The sequence below is a fragment of the Rhinatrema bivittatum genome, chromosome 3, assembly GCF_901001135.1.
Source record: "Rhinatrema bivittatum chromosome 3, aRhiBiv1.1, whole genome shotgun sequence".
Lineage (NCBI taxonomy): Eukaryota > Metazoa > Chordata > Amphibia > Gymnophiona > Rhinatrematidae > Rhinatrema > Rhinatrema bivittatum.
In genome coordinates this window covers 44,160,158-44,179,188 of record NC_042617.1, presented here as the reverse complement: position 1 = coordinate 44,179,188, position 19,031 = coordinate 44,160,158, and the positions used below count along the sequence as shown (strand labels likewise).

The following is a 19,031-nucleotide window of genomic DNA, read 5'->3' as shown; positions in this document are numbered from 1 at the left end:
CTCTGGTCGGACCCAGAGAGCGCCTGCCACCAGGAGGCGGAGTCCAGGAGGAGACAGAGGCCAGCTGGAGCTTCGCCAATAGCAACCCGGGGTTTCCGCAGGTTGAGCCCCTGGGTACCCGGGCCGCCTGGTCTTAGGTGGGCCTCGCAGGGTCTCCTGGAGAGGAAGCGCAGGGGAGTGCCCACCACGAACAAGGGTGTGCAGTCGATGTTCAAGCAAGAATGTCCAGAGGTCACAGGAGGCCAGAATAGAGTGTCCGAGTGGATAGCGAGGATCAAGGCCAGACTACTCCCGGACTGACCTGTAGTCAGTCCGGAATAAGTCAGGTTAGGCAAAGGTCAAGTTCCAGGCAGCGGTCAGACGTGGTCAGTAGACATGCAGAGGTCAGTTCCAAGCAGCAGTCAGACGATGTCAGTGGACAAGCAGAGGTCGGTTCCAGGCAGCGGTCAGACGTGGTCAGTGAACAGGCAGAGGTCAGATCCAGCAGCAGTCAGACGAGGTTAGGAGCAAGCAAAGGTCAGTACCGTGAGATCAGTCCGAAGGGTACTACCAGGAATGGAGAGACGAAGGAACAGGAGACGCTGGAACAGGAGACACGGGAATAGGCAAACTAGAGACACCAGAGTGTATGACCCGATTGCCAAGGCAATGAGCTAGTGGCTGAGCCCTGTTCTTTATTAGAGATGTGAATCGTGTCCTCGATCATCTTAACGATCGATTTCGGCTGGGAGGGGGAAGGAATCGTATTGTTGCCATTTGGGTGTTTAAAGTATCGTGAAAATCGTGAGCCGGCACACTAAACCCCCTAAAACCCACCCCCGACCCTTTAAATTAAATCCCCCACCCTCCCGAACCCCCCCCCCCCAAATGCCTTAAATTACCTGGGGGTCCAGCGGCGGTCCGGAACGGCAGCGGTCCGGAACGGCCTCCTGCAATTGAATCGTGTTGTCTTCAGCCGGCGCCATTTTTCAAAATGGCGGCGCAAAATGGCGCCGATGGCCCGATAAAAAAAACCCCACCCGACCCTTTAAAAATGACCCCTTAGCTTCTCCCACCCTCCCGATCCCCCCAAAACATACCTGGTGGTCTAGTGGTGGTCCTGGGAGCGATCTCCCGTTCTCAGGCCATCGGCTGCCACTCATAAAGATGGCGCCGATGGCCCTTTGCCCTTACCATATGACAGAGTATCTGTGCCATTGGCCGGCCCCTGTCACATGGGAGGAGCACTGGCTGGCCGGCGCCATCTTTAAAGATGGCCGCCACCTTCGTAAAGATGGCCGCCGCCATCTTTAAAGATGGCCGCCGTATTTAAAGATGGCCGCCGCCATCTTTAAAGATGGCACCGGCCATCCAGTGCTCCTACCGTGTGACAGGAGCCGGCCAATGGCACGGATACCCTGTCATATGGTAAGGGCAAAGGGCCATCGGCGCCATCTTTATGAGTGGCAGCCGACGGCCTGAGAATGGGAGATTGCTCCCGGGACCACCACTAGACCACCAGGTATGTTTTGGGGGGCTCGGGAGGGTGGGGGAAGCTAAGGGGTCATTTTTAAAGGGTCGGGTGGGGTTTTTTTTATCGGGCCATCGGCGCCATTTTTGAGTGGCAGCCAAAATAGCGCTGATGGCCCGAGAGCGGGAGATCGGTCCCCGCGCCCCCACTGGACCACCAGGTAATCATAAAAAGTTTTGGGGGGTTCGGGAGGGTGGGGGAAGGTAAGGGGTTAATTTTAAAGGGTCGGGCCTCACTACAAAAAAAATAACGATGTGAATCGGAACCAATTCCGATTCACATCACCCACGATCAGATTTTTTTCCCCCCTCTAGCCGAACCCGATCGTTAAGACGATCGGGCACACGATTCACATCTCTAGTAACCTTCAAGAAGCATGTTAGATTTTCCTCTGTCTATGGAGAATCTCTTCCAGGCCACCTGGCCATGACTACGGCTCTGCTGACCCTTCAGATTGGGGCATTGCACAGAGAACAGGTCATTAAATTTGATTATCCTTGGTCTGCCTTTGCTATTTCAGCACAACCCCATCATTGATTGTCATACACTACAAATCACTTGTTGGGGGCACTTCTGTCAACAACAATGCCTTCTTCAGGTCTCCCCACGAGCATTGGTAGCTCGGACCTCAGCACCAGTCCTCCCTGGACTCCCTCCACAATAAGCAGCATTCGCCAACATATTCAGTAAGAAACATGCCAAGACACTGCTGCCCCACAGGTCCTATGACTGCCCATCAATCTGCTTCTGGGGAAGATTCCCCTTAGAGGCAGGGTTTACCCCTTGTCTGCTCCAGAAACTAAAACCATGATGGATTACATCAAAGCCAATCTGGAACAGAGATTTATCTGACCCTCTTCCTCCCCAGTAGGGGCAGACTTCTTCTTTGTAGGGAAGAAGAATGGGTCTCTTAGGCCATGTATCAATTATAGGGGTCTCAACACCATCACCCACAAGAGCAGGTATCCATTACCACTGATAACAGAGTTTTATGCCCATTTACAAGGGACAAAAATATTTACCAAGTTGGACCTTAGAGGTGCCTATAACCTCATCCACGTATACAAAGGGGATGAATGGAAATGACATTCAACACCAATGATGGGTATTATGAATACCTAGTGCTGCCATTTCGGCCTCTGTAAGGCACCAGCTGTGTTCCAATAAATGGTTAATGAATGTTTCGAGACCTCCTCTATTCTCAAGTCCTTTTCTACCTGGATGACATCCTTATTTTCTCACGATCCTTGGCCCAGCACGAAGAGCATGTCAGATAGGTGCTCCAGAGGCTCCGTAAGAACCATCTTTATGCCTAGCTCAAAAAATGCACCTTCAAACAGGTGAAGCTGCCTTTCTTAAGCTACATTATTTCTCACCATGACCTTTGTAGGTGAAGGCCATCCAGAACTGGCCCCAGCTTGTAGGACAAAACCCTGCAAAGGTTCCTAGGCTTCACCAACTATTACCGGCAATTTATACATGGCTTGTTATGGTTTTGGCTGCTGTGCTGCCTCCCCTTCACCAAGGCATATTCTACAGGTTGGCCAAGCTCCTCTTTCCTGCCTGTACCACATCCAGATTCCCGCCCTTCTTAACCCTGTCTGTCCCTTGTCTCAATGTGTTATGTTTTAACTTGGTTTGTGGGCCCTTGGGTCGTGGAGAGAGCTGACTCCACCCACAGGGAGGAGCCCTGTGGGGACTCTCCATGACAGGTGGGATCTCAGTAGTGATGGACACAGGAGTCAGAGAATATTTATTATACAGCCAAGAGAAACCTGAGGAGCAGGTTGCAAACTCAGTCCTGGTATTAGAAGACCTGGAACGGATTCTCCGGTAGTAGTCCGCAGAGCGGGGTAACCCGGGGAATCCTTGCTTCTTGATAATCTTGTATGAGGTAGCTCCAGTAGTGATCCATTGATTGGAGTAGGCCAGAGGCAGATGTGAGTAACTGTTACAAGACAGTGTAAATCCGGTAGTGGTCCACAAGGCGGGGTAACCCAGAAAGTACTTGCTTCAGATATAGCTTGTGCGTTGTAGCTCTGGTAGTTGTCCGCAGCATGGGGTAAGCCAGAGGTAAGAGTTGGTAGTTGGCACAAGACAATGTGTATCCGGTACTGGTCTGCAGAATGGGGTAACCGGAGGATTTCACACAGCAGGATAGATGAGATGACTAAGGGTAGGTCGGTCTTGTACTCACAATGCAGTAGAAAATATGTAGGCAGCAGTGGAGATCCGATGCAGAGAACTCACTTAACTGAAGAAGGTGAGACAGGCAGGAAAGGCTCTCCGAGGAGCAGATAGCCCTGAGTGCAGCAAGGCCCCCGAGGAGCAGGTACCTGAGTCACTCAGCCAAGAACGCCGGTACAGCGATGCAAAGTGTCTCAGAGAATGGAATAGCAAGATGGAATCCTTGCTAAATCATAGGTAGGAAAGTCCAGTTAGCATGCGGAGGGGATGCCCCCAAGGTTCCCGCCATGACGTGCTCAAGAAGGAGGCAGGTGCGCGCGCGCATGCCCTAGGTTACTCCGGGTTCAAGATGGCGACCGGGATCGCCCTCGCCATCCTGGGAATGCCAAGAAGGTCGGTGTGTGGAGGCAAAGACGGCCATCTTAGTCAGAGTCGAGATTACTGGGCAAAATGAGGTGAGCAGCAACGTTCGCAGCCATCTGCGACCGACGGGCGCAACAGTATCTCCCTTCTTGGGGCCCCTCCCAGGGGGTTTCGGCTTCCTTGGGTGAGTCAAGTGAAAATGATGTAACATGTCTTTGTTAAGGATGTTGATGGCAGGTTCCCAGCTGTTTTCCTCAGGACCGTATCCTTCCCATGAAATTAAGTACTCCCAATGCTTGCCTTTCTTACGCACATCCAAGATGTCATCTACTGTGTATGCGATGTCCTCTTCAGCATCCAGAGGCTGTGGATCTGGAGTCTTGCGAGATAATTCAGAAAGGATGAGAGGCTTCAGCAGTGAAACGAGGAAAGCGTTGTGTATCTTCATGGAAGATGGTAACTTTAGGCTGTAGGTCAGAGGACAGAAGCAGCGAATGACAGAGAAGGTTCCAATATAGCGTGGAGCAAACCTCACTGAAGGTAATTTGAGGTGATGGCACTTGGTACTGAGCCAAACCTTGTCTCCTGGCTCAAACTGAGGTGCTACTCTGTGATGAGTGTCATATTGCTTTTTGGCCCATTGTCCTGCTTTGTGTAGAAGATCCTTGGTTTGAGTCCAGAGTTGGTGGATCTCCTCAGCTGTAGCCTGAGCTGCTGGTGATGTACCTGTCAAAGGCATAGGAAGTGGTGGTAATGGTTGGCAACCATAAACTATCTGGAATGGAGTGGATCCAGTGACAGAAGCAGGATGAGAGTTCAGGGCGAATTCAGCCCAGGGTAAAAGTTCTGCCCAATCACTCAGGCTAGTGTTGACATAGGCACGAATGAACTGTTTCAGAATCCAATTTATTCTTTCTGTTTGCCCATTAGATTGGGGGTGATACGCTGAGGTCAGGTCTAATGCAATGTCAAATTTACAACACAGTGCCCTCCAGAACTTGGCAGTGAATTGAACACCTCTGTCGGAGACGATGTGCTTAGGCATTCCGTGCAGGCGGAATATATGCTGTATGAACAGTTTGGCAAGTTCTGGGGCAGATGGTAGTCTGGGTAAAGCCACAAAGTGTGCCATTTTTGAGAAGCGGTCCACTGTGACCCATATCGTATTGTTCCCGTTTGAAGGTGGCAGATCTACAACGAAGTCGGTTGTGATATGCGTCCATGATTCATCTGAAACTGGTAACAGCTGTAGGAGACCCCCAAGGGCGACCGGCAAGAGGCTTTTGACTAGCGCAAGGATTCAACATACGCTTGGACATCCTTTTTCATAGACGGCCACCAATAAATGCGTTGAAGGGTGGCAAGCATACGGGCCTGTCCAGGATGACCGGCTAACTGGGCGTCATGAGTCCAGTTCAGGAGTTTCTTCCGAAGATTTTGAGGAACCACTGTTTTACCCGCTGGAACAGATTGGGTAGCAGCCAGAACTATCTTTTCCGGGTTGATGATGTGACAGGGTGCATCAGGGACATCTTCAGATGTGAAGGAGCGTAAGAGGGCATCTGCCCAGATGTTTTTATCAGCAGGGCAGTATTTGAGCAAGAAATTGAATCGGTTGAAGAATAAAGACCACCAAGCTTGACGATGGTTAAGTCTCTGTGCATGACGTAAATATTCCAAGTTCTTGTGATCAGTGAACACTGTTATCTGGTGTTGAGCACCTTCTAACCAGGGACGCCATTCCTCGAATGCAAGCTTGATAGCAAGCAACTCTTTGTCGCCGATGCCATAATTTCTCTCGGCTGGTGAAAAGCGTCTTGAAAAAAAGGAGCAGGGATGAAGCATATGCATATCACTGTGCTGACTGAGCATGGCCCATACACCGACATCTGAGGCATCGACCTCCACGATGAAGGGCCAAAGAGGGTCAGGATGACATAGGCAGGGTTTCTTGAATAATGCCTCTTTAAAAACTTGAAAGGCAGAGATGGCATCCAGAGACCACTGTGATGGGTTGGCTCCTTTTCTTGTCATGGCAGTAAGTGGCGCTGTTAAGGTCGAGTAATTCTTGATAAATATGCGATAATAGTTAGTGAAGCCTAGGAAACAGCAGAGTGCTTTAATACCAGTAGGCTGAGGCCAGTCTTGTAAGCTTTTGGTCTTCTGCGGGGTCCATTTGAAAGCCTTTGTTGGACACAATGTGCCCCAGGAAAGGAACAGACTCTTGATGGAATGCACACTTCTCAAGTTTGGCATATAGGTGATGATCTCACAGCCTCTGCATGACTTTGATAACGTCAGCTTGATGACTCTGGACATTACTGGAAAAAATGAGGATGTCGTCCAAGTATACGACCACACACTGGTATAGCAAGTCTCACAGGATGTCGTTCATCATATTTTGAAAAATGGCCAGAGCGTTGCACAGGCCAAATGGCATCACTAAATACTCTAAGTGGCCATCGCGAGTATTAAAGGCCGTTTTCCACTCGTCCCCTTGACGGATGCGAACCAGGTTGTAAGTGCCCTTTAAGTCTAACTTCATGAAGATCTTTGCATCTTGGAGCTGATCGAACAACTCTGAAATTAGTGGTAAAGGATATCAATCCTTGATGGTAATTTCGTTCAGATCTCTATAGTCAATGCAAGGGAGAAGGGATCCATCCTTTTTGCCGACAAAAAAGAATCCGGCTCCTGCCGGTGACTTAGATGAACCCTTTCTGTAGATTTTCTTGAATGTAGGCCAACATGGCCTTGGTCTCAGATAATGAGAGTGGATAAACTCTTCCTCTGGGTGGCTCTGTGTTTGGTTTCAGGTTAATTGCACGGTCGAATGATCTGTGTGGTGGAAGCACATCAGCTGCTTGTTTAGAAAATACATCTTGGAATGATGCATGCTGTTGTGGTAGACCAGGGAGAGCAGTAGAAGTGGCCAAGCATGGCAATGGTTACCTTTTTCAAACATCTGTCATGGGACCCCATTGAGATAACTCCATTGAAGGCCAGTTGAACTGGGGAGAATGGTCTTGCAACCATGGGATACCAAGTACTATAGGGTGGATAGCTTTCTCAAGGATCAAGAATGGGATGGTATCGGTATGCAGGGACCCAGTACGTAGGCAGACGGGTTGCGTGGTAAGCGAAACATCCCCTGGCAATGGCTCACCATGTATGGATGAGAGTAGCAGTAGTGTGGGTACTGGTTCAGTAGGAATGTGTAGCTGTTCTACCAGTCTTTTCAGGATAAAATTCCCACCTGCACCGGAATCGACTAGTGCTTGTGTGGCGAATTCGAGCGGCCCAGAGATGATAGAGACCAGGAGAGTCAATGGAGGAGATGGTGCAGTCAGACCTTGGAAGAGTCCTCCGGCGGATCCTAGGTCTGCATGTTTCCTGGACAGATGGGACAAGTTTGGACTGCATGGCCAGTCTTTCCGCAATACATGCAGAGGCCCATCTTTTTGCGAAAGTGCCTCTCCTTGGCAGTTAAATGACTCCGGCCTAATTGCATGGGTTCGTCCTCTTCTTTGGGATTGGGTAGTGACTGAACCGGAACTGAAGGTAAGGAGCGAGTGCAATTATCTCCAGAAGGGTGTTTCTTGGGAGATTTTACTTCAGCAGATTGCTCTCGGATACGATGGTCAATCCTTCCAGCGAGATCCATGAAAGAGCTCAGAGTGTCAGGCAACTCCCGTGCAGCAAGTTCATCTTTTATATGAGAGTTGAGGCCTTCTAGAAAGATAGCTCTTAAAAAACCCAAATCCCATAAGAGTTCAGAAGACAGCTTTTTAAACTCGATTATATAGTCTAGGAGTGGTTTAGTCCCTTGTTGGAGGAGTAGGAGTGCTGAACCAACTACAGACTGGAGTGCAGGATCATCAAATACAGATTTGAAGAGAGTCAGAAAGCTAGGCAAGTCATTCAGGATTAGATCATTGCATTCTCATAATGGTGAAGCCCAAGCCAGGGCTTTCCCATCCAACAAGGACAAGATATGTGTTGTCTTGGTAATTGTTGAAGGGAAGTACAGTGGTTGTAAGGAGAAGTGCATACAGCACTGGTTTAGAAAGCCCCTACACAACAGGGAGTCTCCGGAGAAATGAGTAGGGGCAGGTAAAGGAACTGTAGTACGCCCGGTAACCACTGGGGGTGATGCACTCAAATCAGGAGTAGGAGAAGCATTCAGTCTGGTATTCAGCTGATTAAAGGCGGTAGTCAATGACTCCAAAGTTCTCTGTTGCTCCGAAATCCTTTGGGCCAGGCCAGGAATGGCCTGTAAGGCTGAGAGCTGAGCCAGGTCCATGAAGTTAGCAATTTGTTATGTTTTAACTTGGGTTTGTGGCCCCTTGGGTCATGGAGAGAGCTGACTCCACCCACAGGGAGGAACCCTGTGGGGACTCTCCACGACAGGTGGGGTCTCAGTACTGATGGACACAGGAGTCAGAGAATATTTATTATATTTCAAAGAGAAACCCGAGGAGCGGGTTGTAAACTCAGTCCTGGAATTAGAAGACCTGGAATGGATTCTCCGGTAGTGGTCCGTAGAGCGGGGTAACCTGGGGAATCCTTGCTTTTTGATCATCTTGTACGTGGTAGCTCCAGTAGTGATCCATTGAGCGGAGTAGGCCGGAGGCAGATGTGAGTAACTGATACAAGACAGAGTAAAAAAATCCAGTAGTGGTCCGCAAGGCGGGGTAACCCAGAAAGTACTTGCTTCAGATATAGCTTGTATGCTGTAGCTCTGGTAGTGGTCCGTAGCACGGGGTAAGCCAGAGGTAAGAGTTGGTAGTTGACACAAGACAGCATAGATCTGGTAGTGGTCCACAGAACGGGGGTAACCTGAGGATTCCACAAAGCAGGATAGATGACATGACGAAGAGTAGGTCTTGTATTCACAATGCAGTAGAAAATACGTAAGCAGCAGCGGAGATCCGATGCAGGAGAACTCACTTAGCTGAAGAAGGTGAGACAGGTAGGAGAGGCTCTCCAAGGAGTGGATAGCCCTGAGTGCAGCAAGGCCCCCGAGGAGCGGGTACCTGAATAACTCAGCCAGGAACGCCGGTACAGCGATGTGAAGCGTCTCAGAGAAAGGAGTAGCAAGATGGAATCCTTGCTAACTCGAAGGTAGGAAAGTCCAGTTAGCTTAAATATACGTAAGCAGTGATGTCATGTGGAGGGGACGCCTCCAAGGTTCCCGCCATGACGTGCTCAAGAAGGAGGCAGGCTTGCATGGGCGTGCCCTAGGTCACTCCGGGTTCAAGATGGCGATCAGGATCACCCTCGCCGTCCCAGGAACGCCAAGGAGGTCAGTGTGCAGAGGCAGGGACAGCATCTTATCCAGAGTCAAGGCTACTGGGCAAAATGAGGTGAGCAGCAACGTTCGCAGCCGTCTACGACCGACGGAGCAACACAATGTTTCTGCATCATTTCTCTCTTGGCTCCCTGCCTTAGCCATGCTTGCTTTGTGGCTTACCCAGGCCTTTCTTTGTCTTGCCTCTTGGCCTCCAGGCCTTCTGACCTCTGCCTTGCCTTGTCTTGAGGCCCTCAGGCCTTCCGTGCTTAGTCTTGTCTTGTCTTGTGGTCATCCAGCCTTCCTGCTGTCTGTGCTATCTCGGCCTTTCTTGCTCTGCGGTCTTCCTAGACCTTTCCCTGACTTCTGGCCTATCTAGGCCTTGTTTAGCTCTGTAGCCTCTCTAGGCTTCTATCTGTCATGCCCCTCAGGGCCTTCATGTACTGCTGCCTTCAGGCTTTATGTTCCATGTTCTGTACTGCCCTTGTCTTGTCCCGTCTTCGTCCATTACTATCCCAGCCTCAGTTCCAGTCTTACCTGCACGCTGTTCCAGAGTTCCAGTCTTACCTGCACTTTCTTCCTGAGTTCCATTTTTACCTGCACACTGTTCCTGAGTTCCAGCCTTGCCTGCACACTGTTCCATTCAAACAGAGCTATTGGTTTGAGAGGAGAAGGAGTGGAACATTTAATGCCGAATTATATTGCCCCTGACAAAGAATCGAAACGCGTAGCACATCGGGCACTTCATGGCATGATATAAATTGTTCCAGTTAACATCTCCATTTAAAAAGAAGAAATCATTTGAGGTTTAAATAAGTTCTCGACCTCGTATTCTTTGTAATAAAGTATATATGTAACAGTAAATTATGTAGGATATATTACCGTTTGTGTATACATAGTTCCTATATGTTTGAAAATTTATAGAACAGATTACACATAAAAAGAAGAAATCAATGAAAATAATGTAGATGCTTCGGCAAAGATAAGTAATTCTTCCTCTCTTTATAAAACATTTTAAGAGTTGATGGGACTATAAATGATAAAAAAAATATATATATTAATTTTTTTTTCTGGTTTTGTGGACACATTTATGAGACCTATGATTTGAAATAAATAAGGGGACAATTGGTTTGCTGGATAGTCCAGCCATGTTGGGCGAAACTGTCCTTTAGCAATTAAAGGTTCCCATTTATGATGGTCTCTTTAATAGCTCTGTTACCCTTTGTTATTTTTGAATAGTCTGTTTTTTTCACCTGGGTATTTTTTTGGATCCTTTTGAGGTATCTCTTTTGCACACTCTTCCAGTCTAAGCCTTGGTTCCATCATTGACTGCACACTGTACCAGATTGTCCATGCTTTGCTCCAGCTTTACCAGACAGTCCAAGCCTTGCTCCAGTCTTACCAAACTGCTCAAGCCTTTTTCCAGACTCTTCCTGTTGGCGTATGCCACTCCAGAGGTAGTGTTCCCTATATTACACCTGAACCAGAACCACAACATGACTATCCTTTCTTGGTAGCACAACTTTCTTCCCTCACAAAAAAAGGCTCAGATACCAGGAAATGGCCAGAAGAGGCTATTCAAGCATTCCTTCAACTTAAGGTGGTGTTCTCCAAGGCTCCTTGGCTGCAGCATCTGGATCCACTGGTATTACAGGAACGAAAATTAGCAGGTAAGGAAATAATTTTCTTTTCACTCAACGTACAATTAAGCTCTGGAATTTGTTGCCAGAGGATGTGGTTAGTGCAGTTAGTGTAGCTGGGTTTAAATAGGGTTTGGATACATTCTTGGAGGAGAAGTCCATTAACTGCTATTAATCAAGTTGATTTAGGGATTAGCCACTGCTATTACTGGCATCAGTAGCATGGGATCTACTTAGTGTTTGGGTACTTGCCAGGTTCTTATGGCCTGGATTGGCCACTGTTGGAAACAGGATGCTGGGCTTGATGGACCCTTGGTCTGACCCAGTATGGCAATTTCTTATGTTCTTATGTAGAGATAGATGCTTCCACCACTGGGGAAGGGGCTGTCCTCTCACAACACAATGATAAAGGGACTCTCATGCCTTATTTCTTCTATTCCATGAAGTTTTTCACCTACTGAGAGGAATTACACTATCGGTGAGAATGAACTTCTGGCTGTTAAGCTCATCTTGAAGGAATGGTACCACTTACTGGATGAAACAGTACATCCAGTCACAATATACAGCAACCATAAAAATCTTCAATACCTCCAGTAAGTACAATGACTGAACTCACGGCAAGCCTGTTGGCATTTATTTTTTAACAGCTTCGATATCAAACATTAGTATCACCATGCAGTGAAAAATCAGTGTGCAGATGCCCTGACCCAGTCCTTTGAGATAGAGAATATGCAGGACCCACTTCGTCACATCATTGACCCTGCGAAAATTCAGGCAGCCATAGCTGTTCCGGTACCATTGGGAAAGATAGTGATGCCTAAACTCCTTTGAGAAAAACTACTTCAATGGGCACACGACTTCCAGTTAACAGGCCATCCAGGTATGACCAAAACACTGCAACTACCCCTTCACCACTATTGGTGGCTTCAAGAAAGGCATGATGTTCATTGCTACGTGGAGTCCTACCCTAATTGTGCGGTTAACAAGTCTCCTCATGCTTGTCCCTTTGGACTGTTACAACCATTTCCAGTCCCTGAAAGGCCATGGTGCCATGTGACTATGGACTTTGTCATGGACCTTCATCCCTCTAATGGTTGTACTGTCATTTTGGTTGTGCTGGATCGATTCTCAATGATGGCCCATCACTCTGAACTTCCCTCGGCCCCAGAACTGGCTCATCTCTTCTTTCAGCATGGCTTGCCTGAACATTGCTCTCTGACCACAGAGTACAATTTACTGCCAAATTCTGGAAAATTAGCTGCTAGAAACTTAAGATCTCACTGGATTTTTTATCAGCATGCCACCCACAGACCAATGGGCAGACGGAACAGACCAATCAAATTCTCAAGGGTTTTCTATGAACCTATGTAAATGAATGGCAGGATGACTGGTCCTCTTTACTCCGATGAGCATAGTTCTACCATAACAATCATTTCAGGGAATCTGCGGGCTTGTCTCCCTTGAAATTGTGTATGGCAGATATCCATGGCGGTACTCTGTCCCTCAGCTGATGTGATGAACCAAAATCTAGGAGATCTGTGGCAAAAGATATGTCAATTCCTTACCTTGGCTGCAGAGAGATATAAACAACAGGTGGACAAGAGATGTTGTCCAGTGCCCCACCATAAACCAGGAGATATGGTATGGTAAACATCCATAACCTCTGCCAGAAAATTCCTTTCACAAAGTTTTTGCCTCGATTCATTGGGTCATTCCCAATTCTCCACCAAATGGCACCAGTTTCTTATCAGCTGAAACCACCTCCTGTGCTCAAACTTCACAATACCTTCTATGTATCTCAACTCGAGCCCCTACTGGCGATCACGGTCTATCCCCAAGCCTACCAAGATGGCTTCCTAAGAAGACACGGAGTATGAACTACAGGACATTCTCAAAATAAATTGTATCAGAGGTAAACTACACTATCTCATCTCATGGAAGGGATTCAACCCTGAGGAAAATATATGGGAACCCGCATTCAATGTCCATGCCCCTCTCCTCACCAAAGAGTTTCATTGCCTCTTTTTCCATAAGTCTAAGCCAGGAGACCTGGAGAGGGAGCTTAGAGGGGGGGTACTGTAAAGTTTAGCTGACTGCGGAACAGCCCTGCAGTCAGCCTTACACTACACTTCCAAAGCCACCAGAACTCAGATGCTTCCATGCCTCAGGATCCCCCTAGGTGCACCCACGTGCTATGTGCCATCTCTTAAAAGCCCCACAACAGGAAGAGAGAAAGGGCACTGGAGATGATATCAGTGCAGGCTGGGGATTTAAACCCAAGCTGCACTCCTAGCCAGCGCCTCAGCAATAGGTCCTCCTGCAATTGTCTGCAGTGCAAATTGCTCATGTACCTGCCTTGCCTGTTCCAGTCCGTGCCTTGCCTTGTCTTTGCCTTGGTTCTGTTCCCTACCTTACTTTATTCTTGTCGTGTCTTTTTCCAGCCTTGCTCCAGTCCCTACCTTGTCTCCTGCTGTGTTCCATTACTTGTATCCTGCATAGTTCCAGTCCTGCTTTGTTTGTCTGTGTCTTGACCCTCTCTGATTGTCTTACAGTTCTGACCTCGGCCTTGGATCTGGACCTTGCTGCCTGATCTCCACTGGCCCTGACCTCATCCTGGATCTCAATGCTGCTTGTCCTCTGCCTGCCCTGACCTTGGTCTTCTACCAGACTCCACCTGTCCACTCTCCATGGGATCCTCCCCTAAGCCTGGTTGGCCCTTGGAATCTAAGGGCTCAGCCTGCAGAGAACGGGGCTGGTATAGGTGAAACCTAGATCTTGTCCCAGTTAGAACATGTCCACCTGCTGTCAGTGTGAGCCTAGTGGGTTCCCCTGCCAGACTGCATCAACCATGCCACAGCTAAGGGATCACACTCCGTGACACTAATACTGTTGCTCCCAGGTGTTCAGAGGATATATAGGGAAGCAACTTACAGTTGTGTGCAAAGGTTTAGGGATCCTGGTCAAAAGGTATATTTCAATGAGTCTCTAATAGACCTGAAGCTGACACAACTGATACATGGTACAAAGTTAAACACATTGAGGTCCTTATTCAGATACAGTCTGGATAGCATAGTTAGCTGGATAAATTTATCTGGCTAACTTTGGAGGTGTATTCAATAGTGCAGCTAGGGGCAGCTGAAGGCAATCTGCTGCCTGAGGTGAGAGAGGTAAGGATGCCCCTGCCAACAAGGCACAGCACAGCTCAAACCACTGAAGTGGCCAAGGTGGAGGATTCCCACTTGGCCTTTTCAATGATTTGAAATGCTGGGAAGGGGGGACCAAGAGGTCAGGGTTCTCAGAGAAGTGGGAGATAGAGCATCAGTGATAAAATTCCTAGGAAGCTGACGACCCTGTCAGACTCCTAGGAACCCTACCACCTGCATCCCACCCTTCCCCAGCATCTGCCCCCGGGGATGGTTGAATGGTGGGAGACTATGCACTGTACTCTCTCAGTTCAGTGCAAGTGTAATAGGTGCTTAAGGCAAACCTTACAGCCTTGAGTCAATTCCACCCCTCCCCCATTCTTCCCCACACACAATTAAATATGTATTTATTTTAAAATGTGATATTAACCACTTCCCTGACCCAGAAAGGGAGATTTTACATGAAAAAGGACTTTCATAATATAATAATCTGAGATAAAAACATAATTTACCTCAACATGTATATTATATTTACATGCACTGCTGTGGTGCCAGTCAGAAAACCCTGAAAAAAAAGACACCTAACCCATATGGCATCAGGCCTATTGTAAAGCATGTTAGATGTGGGCTTGGCCCCCTCAAAGCCATGAGTAAACTGAGTTATAATATAGTCATCCTCCCATGCCAAAACAGCACTAAACTGTAAGAACCCTATCTTTTAAAAGGCAATACTAAAAATATTACACCGGGTCTTAGAATAGCAATACACCTCTTAGTAGGAAAACAGAATAAGCTAGACTGCTGTAGATCCCTAAGGAGAAACTACATGCCAATAGAATACCTCACCTCAGTCATATATTCAGAACACACAGACCTTCACCAAATACAGATAAAGATCCCATAAAGCAGGGGTGGCCAAATCCAGTCCTCAAGAGTCACAAACAAATATGGTTTTCAGAATATCCACAATGAATAGGCATGAGGCAGATATGCATAAAAAGGAGGCAATGCATTTAAATCTACCTCATGCCTATTCATTGTGGATATCCTGAAAAAGCAATCCCTGACTTTGAAGCAGAGAGCATTGATGGCGTTGCATCAAGCAATGATGGAATAGCATCAACAGTATCGAAGCTTATTGGTTGAAGGGTAGTAACTGCCACACCAACAAGTTATTCCATGCACCCTTTTCTTCTTTTCCATCCTTCAGCCTTTAGAGATCCACAATATTTATCCCATGCAGTTTTGAATTCTTTCACTGTTTTGGTTGGTTCTGAGACGTCCCTCCTGGAGTTTCATTTTATGACCCCTAGTTCTACTGAATGCCTTGCAATGGAAAAGGTTTGACGTTTGTGCATCATTAAAAGCTTTCGGGTATCCAAATGTCTGTATCATATCATCTCTGTGCCTCCTCTCTTCCAAGGTATACATATTCATATCGTTCAGTCTTTTCCCATAGGTCTTCTGATACTGACCCCACACCATTTTGTTAGCCCTTCTTTGGACAGCCTCCATCCTGTCTCCATCCTTTTTGAGATAAGGGCTCCAGAACTGAATACAGTAGGGATGTGAATCGTGTCCTCGATCGTCTTAACGATCGATTTCGGCTGGGAGGGGGAGGGAATCGTATTGTTGCCGTTTGGGGGGGTAAAATATCGTGAAAAATCGTTAAAAATCGTTAAAAATCGAAAAATCGAAAAATCGAAAAACCGGCACATTAAAACCCCCTAAAACCCACCCCCGACCCTTTAAATTAAATCCCCCACCCTCCCGAACCCCATCCCTCGCCGGAACATCGTTAAAAATCGAAAAATCGAAAAACCGGCACACTAAAACCCCCTAAAACCCACCCCCGACCCTTTAAATTAAATCCCCCACCCTCCCGAACCCCCTCCAAATAACTTAAATAACCTGCGGGTCCAGCGGCGGTCCGGAACGGGCTCCTGCTCCTCAACCTTGTCGTCTTCAGCCGGCGCCATTTTCCAAAATGGCGCCGAAAAATGGCGGCGGCCATAGACGAAAAAGATTGGACGGCAGGAGGTCCTTCCGGACCCCCGCTGGACTTTTGGCAAGTCTCGTGGGGGTCAGGAGGCCCCCCACAAGCTGGCCAAAAGTTCCTGGAGGTCCAGCGGGGGTCAGGGAGCGATTTCCCGCCGCGAATCGTTTTCGTACGGAAAATGGCGCCGGCAGGAGATCGACTGCAGGAGGTCGTTCAGCGAGGCGCCGGAACCCTCGCTGAACGACCTCCTGCAGTCGATCTCCTGCCGGCGCCATTTACCGTACGGAAAATGGCGCCGGCCATACGCATATGGCCGGCGCCATTTTCTGTACGAAAACGATTCGCGGCGGGAAATCGCTCCCTGACCCCCGCTGGACCTCCAGGAACTTTTGGCCAGCTTGTGGGGGGCCTCCTGACCCCCACGAGACTTGCCAAAAGTCCAGCGGGGGTCCGGAAGGACCTCCTGCCGTCCAATCTTTTTCGTCTATGGCCGCCGCCATTTTTCGGCGCCATTTTGGAAAATGGCGCCGGCTGAAGACGACAAGATTCAGGAGCAGGAGCCCGTTCCGGACCGCTGCCGTTCCGGACCGCCGCTGGACCCGCAGGTTATTTAAGTTATTTGGGGGGGGGTTCGGGAGGGTGGGGGATTTAATTTAAAGGGTCGGGGGTGGGTTTTAGGGGGTTTTAGTGTGCCGGCTCACGATTCTAACGATTTATAACGATAAATCGTTAGAATCTGTATTGTATTGTGTTCCATAACGGTTTAAGACGATATTAAAATTATCGGACGATAATTTTAATCGTCCTAAAACGATTCACATCCCTAGAATACAGTACTCCAGCTGAGGCCTCACCAAGAACCTGTATAAGGGCATCACTGCCTCCATTTTCTTACTGGTTAATCCTCTCTCTATGCAGCCTAGCATTCTTCTGGTTTTAGCTATTGCTTGTCACATTGCTTCGCATTTTCAGATCCTCAGACACTATCATACTTAAGTCCCTTTCAGTCTGTGCTCATTAGTCTTACCCCGCCCATCACATAAATCTCTTTTGGATTGCCACACCCCAGATGCATGACTCTGCCCTTCTTGGTATTGATTCCCAGTTGCCAAATCTTTGACCACTCTTCAAGATTTTTTAAATCACTTTTCATTTTCTCTACTCCTTTAGACATGTCCACTCTGTTGCAGATCTTAGTATCATCTGCAAATAGACAAACTTTAAATTTCTATCCCTTCCACCAGGTCGCTCACAAAGACATTGAACAGAATCGGTCCCAAAACTGATCTCTGTGGCATTCCACTTAACACCGTTCTTTCTTCAGAGTAGGTACCATTTACCGTTACACGCTGCCTTCTGTCCGTCAACCAGTTAGCAATCCACGCTACTACCTTGGCACCCACTCCCAGGCTTCTCATTTTGTTCATGAGTCTTTTATGTGGGACCATATCAAAAGCTTTACTAAAATCCAAGTAAATCACATCAAGTGCTCTTCCTTGATCCAATTCTCTAGACCCCAATCTAAAAAATCAATCAGATTTGTCTGACAGAACCTTCCCCTGGTGAATCAATGCTTCCTTGGATCTAGCAACCCACCGGATTGTAGATAGTTCACTATTCTTTCCTTCCACAGATTTTCCATTAATGTTCCCATCAACAAGGTGAGGCTAACCAGCCTGTAGTTTCCAGCCTCCTCTCTGCTTCCACTCTTGTGAAGCGGGACCACCACAGCACTTCTCCAGTCTTGCTGCACAACTCCCATTTCCAGGGATCTATTGAATAGGTCTTTCAGCGGACTTGCGAGCACAACTTTCTCTCTCTCACACATGTTCTCTCACTCAGACACCTCCTTCTCTCCTTCTTTTCTTTTTTACTCACCCCTCCCCTTTCCTTCTCTCCATTTATACCCCTTCCATTCTCATTAAGTCACTCATTCCGTTTACCTCTCACTCACACTCCCCTTCCTTTCCCTCCTTCACCCCTCTCCTTTCCTTTCTACTCATTCTCTCTCCTTCGTTATGTTCTCACTCAACCCCTCCCCTTTCCCCCTTTTTTCTTCCTCCTACCTATTTAAACTGGTAGGTCACAATTAGGAGCAGCAATGTGGTCTTCTTGCTGGCAGGGAATAGGAACCCTGCCACCATGTCATTCTTTCGTGCTGCTAACTGCGGCACATAAATGGTCCCACATAAAAGACTCATGAACAAAGTGAGAAGCCTGCTGCCAGCTGCCCTTATCTCAAAAAGGATGGAGACAGGATGGAGGCTGTCCAAAGAAGGGCTACCAAAATGGTGGCAGGCCGTGGGGCCTTCTTGTTAATGGGGCGTGGGATCCCTGCCAGCATCATTCCTCTGTGCTGCCAGCTGCTGTAGGATCTTCATGCTGGCGAGGAGTGAGATCCCTGCTGGCATTAGAATTTTAAAGGCACAGTGAAACGGTCACTGCAGGGAATTTTTAGGACTGGCCTTTTGCCCAACCATGCTTAGGCGGCTAAGCTATCTGACAGTCAACTAACTCAACTCCTCCCAGTTATGCCTCCAGAACACCCCAACTTCTCTGGCTAAATTGTAACTGGCTATCTTATTAGCCAGCTAATGACCACTGTGCCGAAGGCCTCTGGCCCCACCCCCACCCCACCCCTTTTTCGAAGCCCCTGGACATAGAGGCATCCTGGGACTTTACACGCTTCACCGGGCCTTTATAAAATAGGCCCAGCGGTCGTAACCTCCCCTACGTGCTTAAATCCTATGGATTTACATGCATAGGGTTTTGAAAATCTGTCCCAATATTTCCTGTGCCACTGGCTGCCACACAATCCCAAAGCATAATAGATCCACCCCCATGCTTATCTATTGGCAAAGTGTTCTTTTCTTCAAATACCTCAACCTTTTTTCCCTCC

The 19,031-nt window shown here is 48.0% G+C and overlaps 1 protein-coding gene across 1 annotated transcript in view; it reads left to right on the top strand.

The window, feature by feature from the left end:
• The window catches only part of SPATA17 (spermatogenesis associated 17), a 544,292-nt gene that overhangs the window by 226,548 nt on the left and 298,713 nt on the right, over positions 1-19,031 (top strand). The gene's annotated exons all lie outside the window — the stretch shown is intronic.